Source organism: Saccopteryx bilineata, chromosome 3 (assembly GCF_036850765.1).
Source record: "Saccopteryx bilineata isolate mSacBil1 chromosome 3, mSacBil1_pri_phased_curated, whole genome shotgun sequence".
In the NCBI taxonomy this organism is placed as follows: Eukaryota; Metazoa; Chordata; class Mammalia; order Chiroptera; family Emballonuridae; genus Saccopteryx; species Saccopteryx bilineata.
The window spans coordinates 252,470,813-252,498,144 of record NC_089492.1 but is presented as its reverse complement, the minus strand read 5'-3'; the positions used below and the strand labels follow the sequence as shown (position 1 = coordinate 252,498,144).

The 27,332-nt window shown below is 40.0% G+C and overlaps 1 protein-coding gene and 1 pseudogene across 1 annotated transcript in view; both read right to left on the bottom strand.

Annotated features, from left to right (window-relative positions):
- AGBL4 (AGBL carboxypeptidase 4) overlaps positions 1-27,332 on the bottom strand; it is a 1,318,466-nt gene that overhangs the window by 552,490 nt on the left and 738,644 nt on the right. The window lies entirely within an intron of this gene.
- The window catches only part of LOC136328729 (methylosome subunit pICln-like), a 70,922-nt pseudogene that overhangs the window by 4,647 nt on the left and 38,943 nt on the right, over positions 1-27,332 (bottom strand).

Genomic DNA, 27,332 nt, shown 5'->3' with positions numbered 1-27,332 from the left:
GAGAGGAGTGAGGCCCTGACCAGCTGAGGGAGGGGGGGAGGGGGAGGGGAGAGCGCACCAAGGGCACCAGCATAGGCTTTAGCACTTTAGTAGCAGAAGCTGCTGTGGACTGAATGTCTGTGTTCCCTCAAAATTCACATGTTTAAGCCCTAATTCCCACTGTGATTATACCTGGAGGTGGGGCCTCTGGGGAGAAATTAAGTCCTCTGGGGAGAAATTAAGTCCTAAGGATTGAGCCCACATGCACGAGGTTGGTGCCCTTGAAAGAAAGGACACGAGAGAGGCAGTCTCCCTCCAGCATGCGAGCACACAGTGAGAGGCTGGCCACCTTAAAACCAGGGTGGGCCCGCACCAGGAACCAAACCAGCCAGCACCTTGATCTTGGACTTCTGGCCCCCAGAACTGTGAGAAAAACAACGTTTGTTGTTTAAGCCACCCAGGTTATGGTATTTGTTACAGCAGCCCAAGTTGACTGAGACAGGTGCCTGCAGAAAGGTGGGTACACCTTGGTGGTCTTCTGTCTTAGGAGCAACGGAACCCACCACTCCACAGCCAAGACAAAGGAGGACCCAGAGAACAGCTTACGGATCAGAAACTCTAATGTCCCCTTCTCGCCATAAGGTCAGGAACACCAGATACTAGCTTTGAAATGAGGGAGACAGGGGAGGAAGGCAGAAACCCGAGGGACCAGGCCATGTTACCTAAAGAGCAATGCATATATAAGAAAAGCACTCTGCTTATAGTGCAGGGCTAACTATGTAGTTTTTTTTTTATTAAGTCTCCCAGCACATGGGACGTCCTAAGGAAGACCAGAGCTGTTTTCCAGAATGGGAGACACTACATTTTATCTGTGTGGTGTGAGTAAAATTTGTAGACTCACTATACTAATATAAAATATTAACATTATGATTTATAATTGTACACCTTTGGGCTCTGTTCACTGTTGTATCTCTAATGCTAGTACAGTTATTGACACATGATAGAATTTTAGTAAGCATTTATTGACTCAATTTAATGAATAAATTAAAAAAAAACATTTTGAAAAGTGAGCTTCATCACCCCTCTGTGAAATAAATATTATATGCTCACTCTGCAAAGGTTAACTGAGTTGTGAGAAGACATGTACAACTTGGATGCAATTGTACTGAAGCTTGAACGTGGGTCTCCTGACTCCAAGGCAATTTGCTGTTTCCACTAAAACCAGATTCTGTCACTTATTCTTACCTCACTCCCACGCTGGCCACAAACTCTAGGCCTCAGGTCAGTGGTGGGATTCAAGTAATTTAACAGCCGGTTCTTGGCCCTAATGACTATTTTAAGTATAAAAAAGCGATATACTGAGAGGTGGTTTATTATTTCATGCATTTAATACATACTTAAAAATAAGAACAATAAAAAGAGGTACACGAAACTAGATTGTTATAAGAAAGAGTTTTAAAATATTAATGAAAAAAATATTAAATAATACCTGACAAAAAAACAAACTATTATTTAAGATATTTCCATATTGCCTCTTCAACTCCCATATGTGCCTTGACTGGGCAAGCCCAGGGTTTTGAACCGGCGACCTCAGCATTCCAGGTTGATGCTTTATCCACTGCACCAGCACAGGTCAGGCTCCATATTGCCTCTTGATTGGCATTCTCACTTGCATTTTTTTTGTGTGTATGGACAGAATGAACATCACTATGGGTGCTTAGAATACGCTGTTGCGCAGATGAATGTTAAAAAAGAATAAAGAATGTAAACTTGTGATTTCCACATTGGGTGGCTGCCCAGGCACCCACCTTAGAGAGAACTCAGATTACAAGTGCTATTTTAGCAACCAGTTCCCTGAACTCAACAGAAAATTAGGTATCGGTTCTATCAAACTGGTACAAACCGGCTGTATCCTACCACTGCCTAGGGTCCGGCCCCCTGACGCATAATTCGGATCTCCAGTCTGTCATGATCATCTCCGGTTAGCGCAGTTCTCAGATGTTCATGTCTGATAGAAATCCCTACACAGCTCCGTGTGAGAACACACAGACCACCTCCTTGGTCCAGGCTTCCTGCTTACACGGGAAGGCCAACACCCCTCAGCACTGTCGGCTCCTTTCAGGACTAACTCAACTGTTTTTGTCATTTGGGCCCCAGATTGAGAATTCAGAATTCAGTCCATGGCTGCAGGCTTATGGTTTCTGTCTCCCTGTTTACAGCCATCTTTTTTATAAAAACAGAGAAAGAGGTTCTTTGACTCTGGCCTCATGGGATGATGCATGCACAGTTCTAAAAACATTTCCCGATAGATAAGTCATAGGTAAGATCAAAGCCCAGGCTGAAGGATTACATTGTGAACACAACACCTAGAAGGAAAGGCTTGGGAACAGTTTTGAAAGGTGAAAATTTAGAATGTTAAAGCTGACCAAGACCTCAGAAATTACCCAGCACAACTGGTCATATGGGAAAATACTTGAGGAATCAATAAATGGCAGTTGTTTTACTAAAAATAATTCCATTTCAAAGCCCTGGGGAATTTAGTTCTAGAGAATTTAAGCTACTTGCCAATGGTCACCCAGCAAAACATGTCCTCTTTGACTGATGTCCTTCTCACTTCTGATCTTCAGGCCCCCAAATCTCTTCCATTTACCTATGTATGATGCAAATTCATTATAATCTCTCTTCCACTGAAAATAAAATTGTGTTGACTGTTACTTATAAAATAAAATTTGAATTTGCCTTTCAAAACCCTCAATTATGTGTCCCCAAGCTAATCTGGGCCCCTCACCATTCCAGTGACCACGTTCAAGCTCCTGGAGAGCCCCCCTGTGCCATGACCGTGACCTGCCCTGACCACCCGGGCCAGGGCTCATCCCCATCTCTCCAAGCTCTCTTTCTTAAGCACTTTTGCCCTCTTTCTTCATCTGCTAAGTACTTCTCATCTTGGAAGGCTCGGCTAAAAGGCTTCCTACTCTGGGAGGCATTTTCTGAGTCCTCATCACTGCATTCACTGTGCATTCCTGTGTCTCCATATAATCCTGTACACGAATGGCAGGTTAAGCCCTATGTGAATTATTTAGTAATGTATTTGAATCCAGTATTTGACTGGATTACCCTGAGGACAGGGTGATATTCATGTGTATAGAAGGAATGAGCATCATCATGCATGAAATGGAGAAGCAGATATTATTATTCTATTTCATAGATCAGGAAGGTAAAGAAAAGCACTAGGATATAGAAGATGCTTTATAAAGTATTTGTTCTCCTTTCCCCTTCATTTCATGATACTAACCCCTTGAATCTTTTTCTTCATTTTAGAAAAAGAGTAGGGAATTGTAAAATTTAAACAACTTGACCAAGTTTACAGAGCTCAAATGTGGCAGACTTGAGGTGCTACCAGGGTCTTCTGAAGTCAAGTCCAAGGGCTCTTTCTGTTGTACTTCCCTTGTGTCCCACACCAAACCTTCAAGCTACAGAATAAAGCTCGGGCAACTCCAAACTCCTCCTACAGGAGGCTGCTCTGGGCCTGGGTGGGCTCTGGAAGGCCCTACAGGAATGAGAACAGTTTTCCGGATTTGGAATGATCCAATCTTCACCTCCATATATGGTTGAGACTTTTTTCCTATTGACTGCGTAATGAAAGGCTCCATGGACTGCTCTGTTTACCAATTCTTCCTTCCTCCCATACAATAATCCCCCCCGGAGTTGGAGGATCGTATTGCATTTCTTATATGAAAAATGGGCTGTCTGCCAACAATCTGAATTTCAATCTCTAGCTCGGACCTTCTGCCCCAAACCAGTATTAAATATTTTGCTGATGGGGATTTGTTATCTTAAGTGGAATGCATTTTACCAGACCCAGAGCAGGCATTATGCATTTGTTTGTTTATTTTAGGCAGACATTAAGAGTATAGCTAGCCACCATGTATGAAATGACGTGATGTAAACAAATGCTGCCAGACGGTAAGGCAGCAGCGGCCTCTGCAAACTGCTCTTGGGATGGAGACAGTGCACTGAGAAGAAACCACAGAACTAGGCTCTCAACAATCAGTCCCAAAGACTTCTCTATCCATGCACGGAGCCTGTGAGCAGCAAGAACTGACAGGGCACAGGCTTTATGAGAGGCCTCTGAGGGCTGTCTGGGTTACAGAACCTCCGCACTGAAAGGGTTTTAGGAATTTGTCCGTGCCCCCCAGTTGTGGCTGAGCTGGGGAAAGCGAGTTGCACGGAGAAGAAGCAGTTGATGTAAGTTCACAGAGTCAACTGATGGACAGTTAGGGCTGGAATCCAGACATCCTGATATCCTCGTCCCAGTATCATCCTCTTTTCACTACACCTCAGGGGAAAAGAGGGAAGCATGTGGGCACCATGGGAACAAGCACAGGCACAGGGGACGGTGGGCCCGCCCCTGCGTCCTGGCTCTGACATTCAGTAGCTGTGTGACATGGGAAACCTCCTCAGCCTCTCTGAGAGTCGGTTTCCTCATCTGCAAATTAAAGGAATGAGCATGCCTACTTCAGAAAAGTAGCTGATCCATAGAACTGCTGTGACGCTAAAATGTATAAATGTATGGGAAGCTCTTAGCACAATGTTTGATACAATAAGTTCTCAATAAATGTTTACTTTTTGTGATAATTGTGTTGCTGTCACATTGTTACTCTTTTCTGTTCTTTTAAATACCGAAAGGCAAAATTAGAAGGGCTTTCTCTCCTTTGTATAGAAAGGACAGATGAATATGAAAACCTCTTTAAGTGAGAAGAGAGGGTTATAATTTGAAAACACATCCCTCACTGCCTCATCTAAGGGTTTATTTTGCTGAATTACAATGAATTCAAAATACCTCTTTCTTTCACGAGGGTCCCACCGCTGTCTGGCTGCTCTCAAAGCAATTCTGAAAGACTAAAGAATTCCACAACTTTCCTGAGATGCCCAGAACAACAGGAAATAGGTGTTTCTGGCTGGGTTTTTCTACATACCCAAGTCTTAATAAAAAGGATTTTATCTTTTTTGCTTAAGTCATACACACAAGCTCACAACTGTTCCTCATCCAATCACCAGTGGTAATGCCAGAGATGCCCACACATCTTTTTTTGTCTCTATTCTCTAGCACCCACGGCCCATTTCTGAGCATGTCCCTAGTGAATACCTTTTGAATAAATAAAGAACACTAACTAAAGTTTAGCTCTAAGGGCAGCAGTGTGGGATATCCTGCTTGAGGTTGCTCCAGACCCCCAGTGGTTTCACATGCCCTGGAAATGGTTCCGCTACCCGGGGTGGGCACACGGCCTTGTCTGTTCAACACGTTCCTTGCCCCTGAACACAGCTCTGAGAAATGTGAAACCGGAAATAAAGGAACTAGACTGGTTTTGTTGACATAAAACCACATTCATGTTAATGTCTGGTTAGGTGGTTCATGAATTTTCTTGCTGCGATCCCCCACGAGGTGCCTGGGGAATGCCCCCAAGGCTTTGCTGTTCAACTTTTCCATAAATACTACGAAATACCTCAGTATCCTTCCAATAACATCACTGGAAGGAAACGTTTTTGAGATGGGTACCATCTTAATTTGGAAAAATACTATGATTAGCTACTTGGACTAGAAGATGAAATCATATGGTCGCAAGCTTCAACTGGTGACGTGGAAACAAAAGCTGGAATTTTTGTAATTTATAAGAGATGAATAGGAAGCTGAAGATGAGGCTGACAGAGAAGGGAAGGAAAGTGACAGAAACGGATTAAGATATACAGCTATAGAGAGGGATGCAGATAGATACCACTCCCTATAGCTGCATAAACTGAGACACACGGAAGATGAAGCCCACGTTAACAGAAATAGCTAAGATGTTTTAAGAACAGGTGTGGCCCTCGCCGGTTGGCTCAGTGGTAGAGCGTCGGCCTGGCGTGCAGAGGTCCGGGGATAGATTCCCGGCCAGGGCACACAGGAGAAGCGCCCATCTGCTTCTCCACCCCTCCCCCTCTCCTTCCTCTCTGTCTCTCTCTTCCCCTCTCGCAGCCAAGGCTCCATTGGAGCAAAGATGGCCCGGGCGCTGGGGATGGCTCCTTGGCCTCTGCCCCAGGTGCTAGAGTGGCTCTGGTGGCAGCAAAGCGACCCCCCGGAGGGGAGGGGCAGAGCATCGCCCCCTGGTGGGCGTGCCGGGTGGATCCCGGTTGGGCGCATGCGGACTGTCTCTCCCCGTTTCTAGCTTCAGAAAAAAAAAAAAAAAAGAACAGGCGTGACTAATGTTAAAGATTTTTTTTTTTGCATTGTTATAATACAAATTTCTTTCATGTTCCCACGTACAAAAGCTTTATATATTAGGTTAATTTCGTGTGTGAGTATGTGTGTGTGCCTGTGAACAAGCATGAATAAGTGTGTGTGTGTAAGATCAGGTATGCCCAGGAGAGGAGTTGAAATTCTTGTCGAAGTCAATAAGAACGTATGCAGGACAGAAAGATAATCCATAAACTATACTAATTCAGAGAGCTTTGACTCAGCAATAACTCAGAATATCAAAATTCACCCCAACCCACAAAAAGTTCTGGTTGAGAGTTCCCACTGCACATGAGGTGGAAGCAGAGGTGGATTTAATGGCGGGCGCACCAGGCGCGCCCTGGGCCCCGACTTCTGAAGGGCCCCACAAAACCTCAACTTTATACTTTTTTCTAATGACAAGGGGCCCTATGTTTTCTTCTGCGCCTAGGGCCTCAACCGACCTTGATCCATCTCTGGGCGGAAGCCAAGCTAATTTCATCTGAATCTCAAACAACAGGAGACCACAGGTGACATCTAATTTGCATCGCCTATTTGGACAGGTGACCTTGGCAGGTTATTTCTCTCTCTGCTGCATTTCTTTATTCCAGTCAAAATGAGGACACAGGGCTCCTGACCCTCAGCCTTCTCTACTGTGAGGAGGTTGGGGCACATGGTCCATTCCACAGCTACTTCTCTGATATCAAATTTCTAGTATCAATCTATCCAGATTTTATCCATTCATTTATTTGTTCATGCATCCACTCATTCAGCCAAGTTACTGACCGTTTGCTCAGCGTTACCACTATATAGATGCTTGGAATACATCAGTGGACAAGAGAATACGAAAATCCCTGACCTGACCTTCCATTCTGGAACATCAGACTTTTAATAACAAGAAGTTTCTGTGCAGTTTAAACAGCGATGAAAGGAAGTAGAAAACAAAAAAGCAGCGGGGGGGGGGGGAGGGCTCAGCTCTCATTAATGACAGAACAGAGGCTTTTCTGCTGACTGCTAACAAAAGAACAGATTGCCCTGTCTGGGGTCCCCAGGCCATGGGGAAAGGGCCCTGCCCGTGGTTCTGCCAGTGCAGGCCCAGCGCTGCCAGGGGAGCAGAGCTTACTGGGAAGCTGCACCTCTTGGCACCTAGGATTACTGACAAAACAATGAGTGATTTCTTAACGGAATACAGTCAGCAGAGACAGGAGTTGATGTAATTAACACAATGTGAGTTTTTTAAAAAAATCCATTTACAGGCTGTCAACAGGAGACAGGCCAGACGCAGAGAAAGGGTCAGAGCTGGGCAGAAGTCTGCTGCCCTCTTCGCCCTAGAGAACTTGTTAGGGCTCTGAACCCGGGTCAGGTGGGAGCAGTAAAGAGCACTAGACTGGGAGCCAGGGGAAGTCACCTGATTCTGCAGGAACTCGCTGTGTGACCCGGAACAAGTCCTACCCACTCTCCGGGCTCTTAGTTCCCTATCTGGAGAATGAGGAGACTGGACTGAATATCTTGAAATTAAATTATCTTCTAGACCAGGCCTTTTCGAGCATAGCATTACAATTTTTAAACAGTCTTCATTTCCAAAAACTCTTACACAGAGGAAATCTGCCCTATCGTCTTAAGCAATTAAAGCAGAAACGTTCTGAGAGTAGAAGGGGGGCAGATGGCAAACAAGAGTTCACCTTCTCTTCTCCCTTTGGCAGAATCAACTTTTACATTCCTTGATGGGGACTGGTGGGGGCAGGACACCCCCCAGTCATCTTGGCTACTATACTCTTGCTCTCTGAGGAAACAGCTGCCGTTGAAGTCATCACCCACCTGCTGAACCCAGCACTAGAGCCCACTACCCCATTCAACAGGAAAGCCGTTAGGGATCGTCCCACCACAGTTTACATCCCAGTTTCCCTCGGTCACTGCTGCCAGTCCAGACCTCCCCCGGCGTCTGGCATCACCTGACCACTCCTTCCCATTCCCACCTCCCCTAATCCAACCAACCAAGCTCTCACCTGTGCCCTCTCTTCCTTCGAAACCATGCTCACTCTGAACAATGGAATAATAAAATACCCACCTCGTAGGCTAGTTTTGTGAATGAAATGAATTAATTTATGTTGATACTTAGTGCAGTGCCTGGCACATAAATATTATCTTACTATTTTTTTTATTATCATTGTTATTACTCATTTTACTTTTGTTAATGGTATTATTGCACAGGTGCCAGTAATATCATGGCATACGCCATCTGGTAAATCCTCAGTCATTCATTTTCCTTTACCCATCAAAAGCCTTCATTTTTGCCTCACTTGTTTCTTCTCTCCCCACCCACTTTCTTGCTTCTTTCAAAATGATTTCCACATTCAGTTGATCTATTCAACCTCATGCCTTTTTATCTCAATGCAGTATCCTCAGCAAACAGAATGCCTGGCTCATGGTGAGTCTTTCATAAATACTTTCTGAATGAATAAAAAGATCCCCAATAGTCTTTTTCTCCACTTACGTCATCTCCCCTTGATGTCTTCATCTATCTCTTTCTCAAATACTCTCTCTCTCTCTCTCTCTCTCTCTCTCGCTCCTCCTCCCCTTCACACACACCTACATCATATTCTCCAACTGCAATTTTCAGGCTAACTTGCTGAAACATTTACTTTACAATAATTCTTTGAAGTCTAATCCTTTGATCCTCCTACTTTATAGCCATCAGCTCCCTTCCTTCCATTCGTGCCCAACATCGTGTTCTCACAAACATCTTCAATCCCCATGTTGCCACCCATTTTTTTCCTCATGTGGCAAACCCAATCCTAGAATGATTCTTCCACCCACCTTACACAGGACCTGAGTGACTGGAGAGAATCACATATTCTAGATAGAATGACTGTACTTTAAATTCATGCTCTCTCTCGGTCTTCAAGCAGCTGTTATTACTACGCAGCAATTCTTCAAGGTTATTCTACTAAGTAGGTTTCTCATCTTTTCCCCTGAAAAAACTAGCTCAACCTCTATCTTGTGGAAACCATTATTCTTTTCCCTACCCCACCATTCTTAGAGGTAATTTCATCGAATGCTTTCTATTTTAGAAACCGTTAGACAGGAGCATTCTCACATTACCTCAAACAAAATTAGAAACAAGCTTATGCCTCTTTCCATGATCCTGTTATTGTGGGTGAAGGTGTCCTTCCTTTCAGCAAAGGCCCTTCGCCTGTCCTCTGATCCCACACCTCCTACTTGCTCAAGGACTGTAATCTTTTTGGTCTTTTCTTGTGTCTTCCAATCACCAGTCATGCTTTTCCCCGGATCATCACCATCAGTAAATCATTGTGACCCCATGGTTCCACACTCCCTCCACCATCAGCTACTGCCCATTTCTCTGCTCCCCTTCGTGGCCAAACTTCTGCAAATAACTTCTGCCAGCACCTTATAGTCATCGGTGACAATTCAGTCCACCCTACTCTGTTTTTGTCCTACTTCTGGCCACTTACTTTCTGATTTCTATGTCAGCCCCTTCTCTTCTGTCCAACCTTTGAATATTAAGTTCCCCAGGGTTTGACCCCATACCATCTTATTTTTTCTCCACATTTCTTCCTAGGTTTTCTCATCCGAATATAGGCATTAAATATAATCTATATGCTAACACCTCTCCAATGAGTGTCACTAGCCCAAACTTCTCTGGACCCCAGTCTTGTATATCCAAAAGCCTACTAGACATCTTCCCTTAGAGATCTCACAGGTATCAAAAACTTGATGCTTTCAAAATAAATACGTCGAATCCCCTACCCTATTTCATCCACATTGTTCACCTGCCAAAAAACCCCAGTGCAGTGGAAACAATATCCAACCAGTTGCCTAAGCCAGAAACCTGAACTCAATCTTGATTCCTCATTCTCCCTTCACTCCCAGATATAATTAACCTTTCAGTCTCATTTTTATTGCCACCCACCTTAATTCAAGCCACTATAACTCTCTTCTAAAACAGGTCTTCTTACTAATTTCTTCTATTCCACAGTAGTTCACAGTGATAGTCTATTCTCCATAGAAGCCAAAATACTAAAAGAAGAAAAAAGCAAAAAGCACATTGTATGCCTAAATGTTAATCCCAATTGCCTGCCCCACTAAAGAGCCCTCAGTCAATGGCTTCTCTTTGCGTTTGTTATAAAATCCAAATGTTCTAATGTGGATTTCAAGCCCTATCTGATTTTAGCCCTGTCTCTTTCCCCAACTTCATCTTTTGCATTTTCCCCTCTGTTCCTTGAATTCTATAACCTTCTCCACTAGAGGTTCTCAAACCACTTCCTTGCCTCTGTGTAGCATGATCTTTAAGTACTCTTCACCTGCCTCCTAATCCTTCAAGCTTCAGATTAAATTTCACCTCGTCGGAGAGACATTCCTGGTACATACCTTGTAAATAGGACGCTCACGCTATTTTCTCACACTACAACTGGTATGTTATCATAGCTTGTCAAAGTTTTAAGTCATGTGTGTACTTAATTTTTACTAGTGTGCTGTCTCTCTCTCCCATTAGACCACAAGGCCCGTGAGGGAAGAAATACAAACTTTATTTACTAAAATATGCTTAGTCCCCACCATCAGGTTGGGCCTCAGGACATAGCTGTTAAATAACGTTGAATAAACTCTGAGACTGCAAAGAATATATTTTGAAAGCTATTTAATGAACTGTGAGTTTCCTAAGGACAGAATAATGTGATTTTAGCATTCAGTGCAAGCAAAGACTAGGTTCTCGGGAAGGTTTTAGAACTAAATTGAGAAGCATTCTAACTTTGAGTCTGACAGTTCAAACAATATAATGGACCAATTGCACATTCCAAGCAATGGCTTAACTTGACCTGTGTTCTTCCAAGTTAAAGTTTAAGGAGGCAGACAGAGGCAACACATGTAATGTAGACAGGGCCTGAGATTTAAATTAAGGCATGCTTAGAATCCCAGCTTTTCCCCTTAGTAGCCAATATATGAAGTAATTATCATTAAAGTCCAAAAGTCTGCTTTCCAGAATATAATATAGATATAGAAATAGAGTTATTTTGAAGATTAATTAAGATAATACATGTGAAATAACTAGCACAGAGTTGGCCTGCACTGAAGGTTAGCTCCCCTCTGAGCCTGTAAATAGAAATCCTATTTGGGCTGGAAGTGCTCTTGGAGATTATGAAGATAATGCTCCTGATTTTACAGATGGGTATTTGTTGAGGATCACACCAAATAATCAGTGTGAAAGCTAAAATTCGTATGTGTATCTTTTCTCTGTATTAATTTTCTTATTCTGTTGAAAAGAGGATATTATAATATTCAACAGTATGGTTTTAGGGGAAATGTACTATTGTATTATCCTAGTAGACCTGCTCTAGAAGATGGTCTTGAAAATATGTGGGCAAGGCAGTGGCCCATATTTTGAACTATTATCTATTCCAGTTTGGTCAACTGATATGTATTGGGTATTTACTGTGCTAGGGCTGAGATGAATGAGACTAGAAATGCAAATCCTGATTGAAATGGTTATATTCTTAAGCCAGGCAAAGCACACATTGCTCAACACAAAGTTCACCCCCTCTCAATTTAACATCTCTGACACCCAGATACATCTCACAGTCTCCATCACAGTCGCTCATTATAACTGTCTGAGTATGCATATCAGAACTTGCTAAATGTGTCAGTGGCTCAGGAGAAAATCTTAAGATGGCAATGGACATTTTGAAGAAAAGCTGTATCACTGTGTTCTTGAAGACACAGGAGTTCTTGAAGAAATATAAGTTCTTGTGTGAAAAACTGTATCCATTGAAAACTGTGAGTCAAATGTAATTCAAGATTGTTGGTTCCTAAATGCTTTCAAAATACCTTATCACTTGGCTCTACATGTGTTGCTTTAGTTATGCACAAGAGAGAGCTATGATAAGAATCCCTGTATAAATATGTTTAAAAGAGGTGAGTGAATATAAAATTAAATTTTGATGTAATAAGAGAGCATTGTATCAGAGTTAATTGGCAACATTTTTCTTTCTCAGTTGTACATAAAGTAATGGTGCGTCTTAGAGTTGATGGCTCCTTAAATTTGATGAAATGTGGTAAGTCACATCAAATAAAATGCTGCAGGCTATGTAACACTACCTAATAAAAGACTGCAATAGCATTAATCTTATACTAATTAACAATAATTTAGGCTATGACTCTATTAAAATACTCTTAGCCCATTTATTGACTACTACATAGAGTTGGTTATAGTATGTTTGTTAAAAGTAAGAACTCTGGAATTGACCTAACCTATAATTCAATCCTGATTCCCCATGTACCAACTCTATGACCTTGGAAAACTTATTTAAATTTTCTGATTCTCAGTTTTTTATTTTTCAAAATGGCTGAAATAATAATACTTACCTTTTACTGTTTCTTGTAAAGATTAAATGTAATCATTCAAATAAAGCAATTAGCAGTATGTGGTTCCTGTAAATGACTCAATGTCTGTTAACCACTGTAGTATTTTTCCCACCATATTATAATTATAGTAATATTATATTACTTGATCTTTAAAATATCCATTTGAGGTTATCTCTAATTTATAGATGAAGAGTCTGATTCCTAGAAACTTTCTGTTCAAAAAGGGTTATATAGAACACTTATTATTTAGAAAACTTGCAGTTAATAAATTATAGCAGTCAGTTAATTGTCAGATGCTCAAGTTTAAATTCCTTGTCACTCAATATTTATAAAAAGCTCAGGTATAATAATAATTTTTAAAAGCTCAGTTGAGAGAGAGAACCAAAAAGTGGAAAATAGCCTAAAGAGTATGTAGTTCATCTGCTCCCTGAGAAACTCTAACATTTATCTTTGGGGTAAGCCAGGGAACAAGAGAACACTATTTTGGTCTCTTATGGGACTACACTGAAAGATAATATAAGAAATAGACCTATGAAACTTTTTCATTCCTGTTAAGGATGTTTCTGAGAATGTAGTTTATCACATTAGAAACTATATTCTTTAAAGACTGCCTCTCCTCCTCCCTTCTCCCCCTGGGTCTCAGCATCAATAAGAGCTGTGATTGTCCTGAGACACTGAACTGAGCTCTGTAATGAACAGTGTGAACCATGGGCTGATCTTGTATCTCTCCTTGCCTTGGTTACTAGGAAACTAAATATCAAGTTTATTATCCCACCACAACAAATGTGGGTATAACCTTACTCCTGGCTTCCTCTCTTCCCTCCTCTCATTTTGCCAGAAGGGAACGTTCGTGAGATGTGTCTAAAATGGGAAAGAGCCTAGTGCCTTCTGGGCACTGACGGAAGACCATACCGTTGGATCATTCTCGAGTTACTATGGCTGAAGCTGGAAATATAGACACACCAGCTGGGGGCCTGGGAGGAAAAGATAAGCTCTGTATTTTTATAATTTATTCTAAAGAATATATGGCAAATGAAATATAATAAAATAAGTAAATATATATATATAAGTAAATACTAAAATATATTTTAATTTTGTTGTTTCCTATGGAAAAAAATATGAATTAAACTACCTTGCCCTACCTCCACCACTGGTGTGCAATGAAGACTCCTCTACAAGCAGCAGAATGTAGAATGGCAGGGTGAAGGTCAAATGATACTGGGTAGAGCAAGATCCTAAGAAGAATGGTATCAACACACTTGCAAATAAAATCTTTTTGCCAGTATCTGCCTGGCTGGAGCCCTCTGCAGCTGCCCACCAGCTGCTGTTGAAGATTTAACTCCGCCCTCATGAGCAGGTATATGTGTCAGTTCAACCATGGCACTGCTTTATAAGCACTTTGGAGGCTGTAGGAAGGCAGCAGGCTGATGCAGCTCCCTGGAGAAGAGCAGGATCTGGGTTTGAAACCAACTTTGTCACTTACTAGTTGTGTGACCTTAGGTAAGTCACCCCTCTGAAACTTGTTTCCTCGTGTATCACATAGGGATGATAGCACTGTTATTTGTATCACACAGGGTAGTTAAGATTAACTGCAGGTAAAATAAATAGTAGTAACAAGATTTTATAGAAATGGCACCAGTGAGGAAACCAGGAAAGGGGGTTGTTCTCCTTTGTCTGAGCTCAGGTTTCTATGAATGGAGGCAGGTGGATTACAGAGTCCCAGAAGCAGATCATCTTCCAACTCTCTGGTTTGCAGAACAGTTGTACGAAAGAAAGAAAGAAAGAAAGAAAGAAAGAAAGAAAGAAAGAAAGAAGGAAGGAAGGAAGGAAGGAAGGAAGGAAGGAAGGAAGGAAGGAAGGAAGGAAGGAAGGAAAGAAAGAAAGAAAGAAAGAAAGAAAGAAAGAAAGAAAGAAAGAAAGAAAGAAAGAAAGAAAGAAAGAAAGAAAGAAACACATAAATGTGAGAAAACATTAGAGAATGGGGACCTGCCTGGGCTCAGAGGTCTGGTTGCCAGAAGTTTTCTTGACAACTGTGAGTCAGCCTACAGGTGTCCACGGTTTGTTTGTGGTCAGTGGGTGACCTGAGGTGCTGACAAATTTGAAAGGGAAGCATTTCACAGTGTGAACATGAAATGTAATTTTTATCTATCCATAAAAGTCAAATTTTACCTCCCAAAAAGAAAAAAATAACAGTATGGGTATTTAATCTTTCGATGTTCAAATACATCTACAACATGTGTCCAGAATATAGCATATTTTGGTGCATTTTCTGGAAAATACGTGAAAAGGGTCTATTTTGGAGAATTTAGATATCTGAAGCAAATGAATACTTCTTTGGTCCTTTCATGTGTAGACACTTACTATGCATATCATTTGGCCTTCATAATAAGACAGAGAAATAGAGTTTAATGTCTCCATTTTATAGAGAGGGAAATGATACTAAGAATGTTTGAATAATTTGCCCATAATCATACAGCCAGGAAGTACAGAAATGAGATATCAAACACACATCATTGGCTTCGAAGGCCACAGTTTGAATTTTTTCTCTTAAGCCAGGCTGCCTCCCCAGGAACACTAAAGCTGTGTTCATCAACCTGGTCAAATGTACGGGGAGCATAACTGGACTGAATCTGCGGTCAGTCTAAGCAAATGAGTTGTGGTGGTTTCCATATTTCCAAGGATAGAAGAGTAAAAGAGGACAGTATAAAAAAACTGATAAAAGGCATAGAAAATTGATGTTTGGACATTTATAGATTAAAAATTACTTTCCTATCCATTAATTCATTCGTTCATCACTATTACTTTGTGAAGTGAGTAGTATCATTTCCACTTTTAATGAGGAAACGGGCTCAGAGAAAGTGATGACTTTCTCAAGGTCACCTAGATACTAAGTAAGAATTTAAGCCTAAATCTTTCTTCCAAGTTTAAGTTCCTGTTCCTTTCAGCACATGAAGTTAACTGTGTTTCTACTCTCATGTACTTTGTAGAGGAATAATTTTTTTTCTAGATTTTCATGAGAGAACAGCCCTTCATTCATAAAGTACAAAAAAATTAGCCCCTGTTTTGAGTTCTGCACCGAATTTCAACATAGTGTGTGTATCTGGTGGTGACAGTGTTGCACCCATAAGCAATTTTTAGACTCCAGCAGGACCTTCTACAATTCAACTCAGTACCGACACTATATATCCAGAGAGAGCATCAGATTACACAGGTTGAAGGCTCAGTCTCATAATACTGCGTCCTCTACCCTCAACCTCAGAAGCCAATGTCAAGCCCTGGTTGTCACCTGTACTTCTGACTGACTGTCTATGAATCAGAAGTTCCCACAACATCGTCATTGGGTTCAATTAATTTGTTAGAGCAGTGTGCAGAATTCAGAAAAAAAAAAAAACTTTACTTATTAAATTATCACTTTACTATTAAAGTATATGCTTTAGGAATAGCCAGATGGAAAAGATGCATAGGACAAGCGATATGGGAGGAGGCCCTGAGCTCCAACACCCCCTCTAGGGGCACCATTCTCTCCCACAGCTCCCTGTGATCACCAACCTGACGGAACCCTGACCTGCTGGGTGTTACGGAGGCTTCATCACAGAGGCATAATTAATTAAACCACTGGCCATTGACAAATGAACTCAGTATGCAGTTGGTTCTAGAGTAACCAGCTTCCTTAGGTTACCCAAGGGCTTTCCAAAAATCACTTCTATAACATAACAAAGGTATCTTTACAGTTCTTATCACAGGAAATTCCTAGGGCTTTAGAAACTGAAGAAAAACACAAGTTTAGACAACTATGAATTTGCCCAAGGTCATACACATAGTAATTGGTGGGGTCAACTAATATTCTTGGCAGATTCTGTATGTATGATCAAGATCTGTCCTGTAGGACTGGTACTAATGTTATCTAGTCCACCATTTCTTAATAATGCCATGGTGCCTCTCTTAATAGATTGTAAATGACTTGCCCAAGATCACCTACCTATCTGTCTTCCCTAAAGAAATTTTCTTCATCTTAAGGAAATTTTGTAAAGGGATTTTCTCAACCTTTTCTTTATATCTCACAACCCTGTGAAGAATTTAGTGATTGTTGTGATTATTAACATTTCACAAACTAAATTGAAATTCAGCTTTGGTAGAGATTCTAATGGATTTATACTGTCTTAGCTGTGATATATCCCAGTCAAAGACACATCCAGCCATGATAAAGTGATTAGAACCAGATTTACCCCATTGTTTTAAACAACTACAAAACTGAACAAAATATATTAAAATTTTGTTTTCTGATATTGGACAATAGGAAATGCAAGTCCCGAATGTCTAAAATAAGAGAAAAAAAGGTGAGGGGAGCCTTGTAATTAAACAGGATTTCACCTGGAGGCATATTCTGGTGTGTGAAGAAGGGAGAGGATAGCAAGCATAGCCTAATGGTGTTGCTAAATTGAGAAGATAGAGGTCAGAGTCCATGATGCTGAGGTGATGAGGGATAGTCCTTGAGAGGAGGGAAATTTGCAGAAAAAGAGCATCAGAAATTTGCATAGTGGTGTCCTGGGGTCCTTGTTGTCTCCAAATACATATATGCAAGGGTAAAACTCTGTGAGGACAGGAAAAGAGCAGCTAAGGAGAGCTGTGAGTTAGACAATTTCCAGAGATCATAGAAGAATTAGGAGTTGTTCATGTTCCAAGAGCGAAGAGCCCTCATTAATCCCTTGGGTCTTTCATTAAGACCTTAGATGGGGCAGGCCTTAGAAACAGAGATAAACTGTTCCTAGGGTAAAGCCCCTCTAGATCTTCTCTGAAGCATCTTAAAAACAAACTTCAAAATGATCACTCAGAATTGCAAGTAACTCAACTTCTGGCCAAAACAAAGCCCAAGTTATTAAAGAAAGACAACAAAGTACAAACATAAAACAATGTTAAATCTACAATGTCCAGCAGTAAATCAAAGGTTAAAGATATTAAGAAATAGAGAAATGTGACCAATAATCAGAAGAAAAATATTTGGAGTGCTAAAAGAAACTGTCAACTTAAAATTATAGCAAAAAAAAAAAAAAAAAAAAAGAAAAAAAGAGGTTCTATTATTTCATTTATAGTAAACCTAAGGAAGAACAAATCTAATTTATAATAGAAAAATACAGATTAGTAGTAGCCTGAGTCAAGGGGTCAGAGATAAAGACAAGAGGCACAAGAGAAGTTTTGGGGGTAATAAAAATATTCTATTTTAATTGTGGTGGTGGTTTCATGGGTGTATAAATTACTCAGCACTCATTGATCGCCACCCTTAAAAAGTATCTGGTTTATACATAAATAACAAATCAATAAAGTTGACTTTATTTAAAAGGACAAAGTACTTATGGAGCTTCTCCTCTACTGTAAGATGGAGAATCAAATGGGCAATAACAAGTGTATTAAATGCTATGTTGGGGAAATCCAGGTACATGGTAGCACATCATAGAAACAACAAAGCCAAATTAGAGGTTTAGGACGATTTCTCAAGGGAAGCTGAAATCTGAAAAAGATATCAGAACAGTCTTTGTAATAGACATAACAGCACGTGCAAATGCCCAGAGCAAGAGAGAATGGTGTGTTTAACCACAACAGCATATGTTTTGAAGAGCTACTTAGGAAGCAGAATTAATGGGATTGACAGGATTTGGTGATTGACTGGATTCTCAAAGACTGGAATCAAGAATAATACTCTGGATTCTGCCCCAGCCAAGTAAATGAGTGGTAGTGGCATCTTCCAAAACAAGAGACACTGAATGAGCATCAGTTTACGGGGATGAGGATGAGTCCAGTTTTGAATGGGATTTGAGGTGTCCAAAAATACCAAAGAAGAGTTTTGAAAGTAGTAGACAAAAATATAGGTTTTGCATATAAAATCAGAGAAGAAACATAGTAATGAATACCAATGGATTATTTGAACTTCCCTAGCAGAGTTCAGAAATTAATAAAGGACGAGGACCAAGCAAGTTGAAGATTATCAATATCTAGAAAATTAGCTAAAGCCGAAGAACCTGTGCAAGAGCTATTGAGGGGAAAAACAAACAGACAACAGGAGACAGTGATCTGGTGAAATGTAAGATTTCAGGACAGTGGCAACTGGCTCAAGTGCAGTTAAAAGATAGGAATGAGACTATCAGGCAAACAAGTTTGTAACAGGTTTGCTGGCTTGTATTGGGGCAGCGCCATGTGTGTGCTGTCTATGGAAGACTGTGGGAGCTTGCCCTCAGGGCGGCAGACTGCAAATTGCAGACTGCCTGCCTCCATGGGGATGGGTGATTGTTTGCTATTATTTGCTGGAGCAGGGGTTTTTCCCCCAGCCTGTTTTGCTGGAGAGTGCAGAGAGAGAGAGAGAGAGAGAGAGAGAGAGAGAGAGCTGAAGGGCTTGGGAGCCCTAAGATTTAGGCCCAGCCTGTTTGGGGAGTGCTGAGGCTGGTGGGGGCCTGCGAGTCCGGGTGAGTCCAGAGTCCAGAATGCTGAGGGGCTTGGGAGCCCTGCCTGTTTGTTTGTCTGCCATTATGAGACTTTAATAAACAAAATAGCCCACCATTTTCTGTCTGCCATTATGAGACTTTAATAAACAAAATAGCCCACCATTTTCTGTCTGCCATTATGAGACTTTAATAAACAAAATAGCCCACCATTTTCTGGCTCCACTGTTCCTTTACCGTCTGCCCGAATCCAATGGGAACCTGCATGGCCATGACAGCTGTGGCCACCGGCCTTACAGACTGCCTATTAGGTCTGGTGACAAGAAGGTCATCATTGACCTGTGAAGAGCAGTTTCACTGGAGTAGTGGAAGCGTGTTAGAGAGTCACTGAAAAATGTAAAAAATAAAAATGGAAAATATAGAAAACTATTTTAAAAGTTTGTCTCCCAAGAAAAGACTTCAAGAGACTGTGTAGTCAAAGAATATTCTCATTAAAGTGTAGGAAACACTTAAGTATTTTAAATGGGATGGGAAGGTGCACATTGATTTTAAAAAAGAACTTATGATAACTTTTCATTGTTCAGTTAGCTTGATCAAGGACCAAGAGGAATAAGAATATTAAGTGTCTGGGTAACATCTTTGACTCTAAAATCGCTTCATCTCCATAAGTAAAACCCAGGAGAATCACAGTGATTATAAGTCACACAACCATAAGATTTGGGAATAGAAGAGATATTAAAAAGTGACCAAGTTCAACTTCACTGGAAATATCTATCTGAGAGTCAGAAGACATCAAAGAATTTCATGTTTAAATGATTTTTATGGTCATGTGATGGATTGAGCATGACATTATTGTTAATGTATAAAATTATCTTACACATTATAAGAAAAAAAGATGAATATGTTTTTTATAAAAGTGAGATTCCCTGGAGAAAAGATAAAATTACCAATAAATATATGAAAAGGTGTTTAATATCATTATTATTTAAATAAATGTAAAAGAAAACTCTAAAATACCATATTCCTCTACCAAATTGGCAACTATTAAAACAATGCCCAGTGGACAGAGTGAAGAAATGAACACACTTTTATACAATTCAGTGTGACTGTATATTGGTAAAATGTTTTTCTAGAAGACAATTTGATAATGTGTGGCTGTTCATACCCTTCAACCCTGTCGTTTAACCTGCTAAATATTTATCCTAGGGAAACAATTATAACTGAATAGAAATTCACACCCAAAAATGCTCATTGCTGAGATGACAGGTTGTAAATAAGAGCAAATACTTAGAAACTATGTAAATGCATAAAATGGATTTCTTTTAAATAAGTTATGTGTATTTGATGAAATACTTTGTTGCCATTAAAACAGTATTTTTGAAAACTGTATCGATGTATGAAATGTTTTTGATATATTGCTATGAGAAAATAACTGTTGAAAAACCAATAAAAAGCCAGAGTATTTTTATAATCTCAATTTTATAAAATGAAAGGGACACACACAAACATGCACACACATAGTACATGCATGCATACCAACTAAGTGAAATAAGTCAAAATGGTAATAGTGGTCACCTCCAAATTGTGCAATTTCAGATGATATTTTGTTTTTTTCTTTAAGCTTTCCTGTATTTCAGAATACAAACTATCTGCAGTGAACACATTACTTTATGATCAGATAAACTGACAGTAATTGTGAAAATACTCAAAACTATAAAGAAATATTTTTAAACCAAAGCATCTAAAAATATATCCCAAGTTTAAATTTTCACATGATCTCTCAAAAGGGCAAGCACATAGGAAAAAGCAACAAGACAGAGGTGTCTTGCAAAGTAAGAGAATTCTATTTCATCGATAACATAAGTGAAGACAATTTAAAAATCTAAACCAGCCCTGGCAGGGTAGCTCAGTGCATAAAGTGTTGGCCATTGCATCAGAGATCGAGGGTTCGATCCCCGGTGAAAGCACATACAAGAAGCAATCAATGAGTACTCAACTAAGTGGAACAACTAAGTGAAACAATGAGTTGATGTTTCTCTCTCTCTCTCTCTCTCTCTCTCTCCCCCCCCTTCCCAGCCCACTTCCTTCTTCAGTAAAAAAGTTAACAACAACAACAACAAAAAGTTACTAGATGCCAGGCATTTCATCTGCTTTAATTAACTTTTCACAATAACTTTTCTTTTTTTAATTTAGAAAATTAAACTTAACATGGTAACACTGATCAATGAGAGTACATAGGTTTCAGATAAACATTTCTATAGCATTGGAACTGTTGACTATGTTGTATACCAATCATCCAAAATCAAATTACTTTCTGTCACTGTATATTTGTCCCTCTTTATTCTGTTCCCTCCACTGGCATCTCCATATCCCCCTCCCCCTGGTAACTATGTCAATTTTATCTGTGTCCATGAGTCTCAGTTTTATATTCCACCTCTGTGTGAAATCATACGGTTCTTAGCTTTTTCTGATTTACTTATTTCACTCAGTATAATTTCTCAAGGTCCATCCATATTGTCGTAAATGGTACTATGTCATCATTTCTTATGGCTGAGTAGTATTCGACTATATATATAAACATGTACTGCATCTTTTTTATCTAATCCTCTGAAATAAAACCACATAAATATGGACAAAGAATCTTCAACAAAGGAGCCAAAAACACACAATGGAGAAAAGAAAATCCCTTCAATAAATGGTGCTGGGAAAATTAGAAAGTCACATGCAAAGAATGAAACTTGATGACAGTTTTTCACCTTGTACAAAAATTAATTCAAAATGGATCAAAGACCTCAATATAAGACCTGAAATAATGAATAACATAGAAGAAAATATAGGTGCTAAACTCATAGACCTTGGCCATAGAGAACAATTTATGATTTGACACCAAAGGCAAAAATAAGTTAACAGGACTATATCAAACTAAAAAGCTTCTGCACAGTAAAAGAAACTGACAACAAAACAAATAGGCAGCCAACTAAATGGCAGATGATATTTGCAAACAATAGCACTGAAAAGGGGTTAATATCCAAAATATATAAAGAACTTACAAAGCTCAGCAACAAACAAGCAAACAATTCAATTAAAAATGGGGAGAGGACCTGAACAGACACTACTCCCAAGAGGTATACAAATAGCCAACAGATATATGAAAAGATGTTCATCTTCATTAGCTATTAGAGAAATGCAAATCAAAACTACAATGAGATACTACCTCATACCTGTAGATTGGCAATTATCAACAAGACAGGTAATAACAAGTGTTGGAGAGGCTGCGGAGAAAAAGGAACCCTCATTCCCTGGTGGGAATGCAAATTAGAACAACCATTATGGAAGATAGTATGGTAGTTCCTCAAAAAATTAAGAATAGAACTACTGTCTGACCAGGCAGTGGTGCAGTGGATGGAGCATCAGACTGGGATGTGGAGGACCCAGGTTCGAGACCCCGAGGTTACCAGCTTGAGCACGGGCTCATCTGGTTTGAGCAAAGCTCACCAGCTTGGACCCAAGGTCACTGGCTCAAGCAAGGGGTTACTCGGTCTGCTGAAGGCCCACGGTCAAGGCACATATGAGAAAGCAATCAATGAACAACTGAAATGACAAAGGAGCCGCAATGAAGAATTGATGCTTCTCATCTCTCTCTCTTCCTGTTTGTCCCTATCTGTCCCTCTCTCTGTCTCTGTAAAAAGAAAAAAAAAAGAAAAAGAACTACTGTAAGACCCAGCAATCCCTCTACTGGGTATCTGTTCCAAAAACACAATTACTTAAAAACTTCTTTTTATTTATTGACTTTAAAGAAAGGAAGGGAAAGAGAGTGAGAGACAGAAACATCAATCTGTTCCTGTGTGTGCCTTGACCAGGGATCGGACCCACAACCTTTGCGTATCAGGACAATGCTCTACCCAACTGAGCTATCTGTCTAGGGCAACACAATTACATTTAAAACTAAGCCTCATCATCTCAATTAAAAGATGGGGAAAGTGCTGGAAGATATTTAGGACTTCGCATCAGTCCAGAATTCAAATGTAGATTTTTCCAACCTTCAAGCTTCACCTTGTTGACTATGTGTTGCTTCTCCCAGAATTAACAGGTATTAGATTGGGGAATTTGATTTCTGAAAGTAACCAGGGACCAATTTAAAATGTCCAATAATAATTCATCAGAAAAATGGTACTGTGAAACCCTTTTAGATTTCTTGCTAAAAGATAACAACCTTAGGCCGTTACTAAAAGAACTGTACCCAAATTATAGACTCTTTTCCAGAAGTTGGTCTTTAATATCTCTAAGCACTAGACTATTTAATTTGAATCTGGCTGTTGTGACAAATACAATAAATTAACTTGTGAAATTAATCATTTTGTTTTTAATGAAAACATATAAATACAGAAGCTTTGCTGTGTCTATACATATGGCTGGAAGGGATAATGATTTATGTTGAAAAATACTGCTCTGCAGGAATTTCTACTGCTGCTTATGCTATAATTCAATTTGCTCTAGTTAAAAATAAAAATATGTTAATCCTTTAGACAATTAGTCTACTACTGAGGTTTACAGCAAGTTAAAACAGTGACTTTTTATACTTAATAAAAACAAAATTGATAATTTAATTTTGTTCCCCAAATAGTTTTTGGCATTAATAGCAGGCCAATTTAAGGACATGAATTGACAAATATTTATTTATAACTTGATATGATGTGCCAGTCTGCCAGTCGTTTGATATTTACTACTTCATTCTTCCTAATAAAGTGACCATTTTATAGATTATGATACTAATGATCAGAGTCATTACATAATTATATTCAAGGTCACACAACTAAGAAGTAGCAGGGCAAGAATTTGAACCCAGATCTACCTGGATCTAAATACCATTCTATTAACATGACACTAAACTATCTCTGATATTAACCACATTGTGGAGAGTAAGTAATATTGTGTGATAAATGCAATGACAGAGTTTATACAAAATGATGTTGAAACACAGAAATGGAGGATATTGGTGTGGAAACACTAGGAAGACTTCCTAAAGGGGTCATATTTAAATAATCTGCATAATCATTGGTTTCAGGATGTGATGGTATTACTGTCTTCTACAGTAGAGACAGTAATCCTCATTTTGTATAGGGTCTGATACTTAGGTTAATAATCGTGATACTGATGTTGATACTTGTACTCATGATCTGCCAATGAATTGAGAACTAAAATCCAGATTCCTTATCCTCAGGCCAGTGGAATAGCTCTAAAGCCATGGGGTAGCTGTATAGGAGGTGATGAGCTAAATGCCATAGGGAGTTGGGGGGCGGCAGATGATGCCAGAATTGAGCATCTTCAGGACACTTGGTGATAAGAGAATCAACACAGGATCTGAAAGCTTCAGAAAGACATCACCCAACATTTAAACATTTATATCAATACCTATAAAATCACTTATTGTATAATAATGTAGGGCATTTTTGGACAAGTTGAAAGTAATAATTACTATAAGAAAAACACAGAGAAAACCACAGAGAATGTGTTCTAATTCCTGCAGGTGAGGGAGGGGCATTGGAGGCTGCCTAAAAGAAATGGCCCTTGAGCAGAGTCTTGAACAACAAGGAAGATTTGCAGCCATGAAGAAGTGGAGCTGGTGGGGCTTTTGCACAAAGTGAAGGACATGCTTAATGCATGGAAGGAAGTCTGAGAAGTTCCAGGCTGGAGGACAGCTCAGCACGGAAGAGTTTAGGGTGTACGGGAGAGAGGCGGTGGGAAGAAGAAACTCACCCCAACACATACCCACATCTTCAACAGTCTTGTATGCCAGGCTAGGCTATGATAGCTTTCTCTGCCAGATGAGTGAATAGAGTTCAGAAAGAAAAATACTTCAGACACAACTTTTACGGGGCAGGCAGAGGGAGAACTAGACAAGGAGCCGTTGATGACAGAGTTTGAATCAACTGATGGGGAAAAGCATGTTAAGAGGTATTGAGTGGTCAATTCGCCAAAATTATAGCCTAATTAAAATATCAGTGTTCTTCCCTCAATTCCTGCCTCCTTTGCCCTTTTGCTCCACTACCAAAATACTTGAAAAGATTAATCCACCTTAACCATGGCTATGTCTTTGATGCTCATTTATTCGTTAATACAACCCAGCGCCTTCTTTTCATATCATGTCATGGAAATGGCTCTAAGACATCACTGTGATCTGCTGGTTGTCAAAGGCAATGGCTGTCCTCATCCCGCTGATCTTGCTGTGGCACTGTTGACCTAATTGATATCTCTAGCTCGAAACTCTCTATCTTTAGACTCCTATATCCAACTATCTCCTCAATTGGATTCTTTCCATTATTGGATTCTTATAAACACTGCAAATTTAATGGGCCCCAAGCTGAACTTCTAATCTTAGCTCCACAAACCTACCCCATGAACAATCTTTCCTATTTCAGTTGATGGCAATTCCATCCTTCTGACTCAGAGCAGAGGTCCTGCATCCTCCTTGCCTCCTCTCTGTCTTTTACTCCACGTCCAATCCTCTAAGAACTACCATGGGGCTAACTTTAAAACTATGTCCAATAAACAATCCACTGCTACCGCTCTGGTTCAAATCATCACCATTTCTTGCCTACATAACATAAATAGCTTCAAAACGGTTTCCTTACTTGTAACCCCATTGTCTATTATCAATATTGTAACCAGAGTAATTTGTCCAAAAGGAAAGGTTGCTTTTGTTTTTTTTTTTTTTTTTTAAATACACGTGGTCAGGTGCACTAGACCAGAGCAGACAATCTCCTAGGAGGAACTATGGCTATCTGCACTGGGGAAGAAGAGGACAGAGCTCAGGAATAGCCATATTTGTTGGTTTGCCATTTACAGAAACAATTTCTAAGACAATAATTCATGCAAATCTCACAATTATTTTGGAAGTTACCATTTCTGTTTTACAGGTGAGCAACCAGACTAATGAAGTGGCATCATTCATTCATTTATTCATTCATTTATCCAGTATTGATCGAGAGCCCGCTATGTGCCACGCTCTACAACTAACCCCGAGCTCCTTAGCCAGTGCCGGTAGAGTGAAAATTCCAATTCCAGGCTGCTCGCCTTTAAGTTCAAGGTTTTTTTCCTCTCCGTACAGCTGCACAGGAGACATCCAATGAGAACCATTTCATTTTTTTGTGAGTGAAAGTCATGTGAGGAAATGACACAAATATTTACCCTTGAAAAGCAATTACAGCACTTTATGTACAATAATGGCTTTTAATCAATGTGTTAAATGAGTAGATGGGTATATGAGTGTGAGGGTAACAATGTTACTGCTCTTCCTATCCCATAGGACTACAGTGTATTGTGAGGGTCAAATGACACCGTAGTGTCAACAGTCTTGACAAGAGACTGTTCTCACATTTTCTTTTCATTGTTTGCTACTTTAAACCTGTTTGGAGATAGGTAGTGATGTTTCAGGCTGGGTTAGAGCCACTTCTCTCCAGAGTGATGACACTTGATGAAAAGTTATGACCCTGTCTGTTTTTACTCATTATGTCCTTCACAAGATACAAGCACTTACATTTCTTTTCTCCACATACAACCAGATCCACGTACAAAATGAAGTTCAATATCTGTTTCTTAAATTAGCCTATAAATTCCAATTCTATAGATTAGAAAGTTGAAGCTCAGAACATTAAAAGTATAGCATAAAGTCACCCCAATATCAAGTAGCAAAACTAAAATACATACTCAGTCCTTCTGACTCTGAGGCTAACATATAACTTTTTTTTAATGCATGTTTACAAGCTATTTAGGTAACAATAAAATAATAACAGGTAAAAACTTATAATTGATTTGGTACTTTCCCATATTTTCTATATTACTATTATAACAACACTGCAAGCACAATTTATAGATGAGGAAACCTGGGCCTGGAGTGTCTCAGATGTGTCAAACTGCCCAAGGTCATGGAGCAAGCAAATTCTGAAGTAGGCTCTTCTCCAAGCTCAACATCCCCAGCTCCTTCCTCCTCACTTGCACACCCTTCTCCACTCAGACTGACCTGTCCCAGGAAAGCTACATGAACTAACACGGGACACCAACAACTGTCCTCATCACACCAGGCCAGGCCAGGCCACAAGAACACGGAACCTCCTGCTTGCACAGATTTTCAAAAGAAGCTATTTTGTCATCTAACAGAAGCTGTCAAGCTCCAGGGATATGATTGGTGAGGAACTGAACCGGCTAGCAAAGTTGACAAAACCCAACTGCTAGCGATTCTCAAGTTACAAAGACAAGGAATTCTTGAATGTGGCCGCTGCCCTGCATGCACTGTG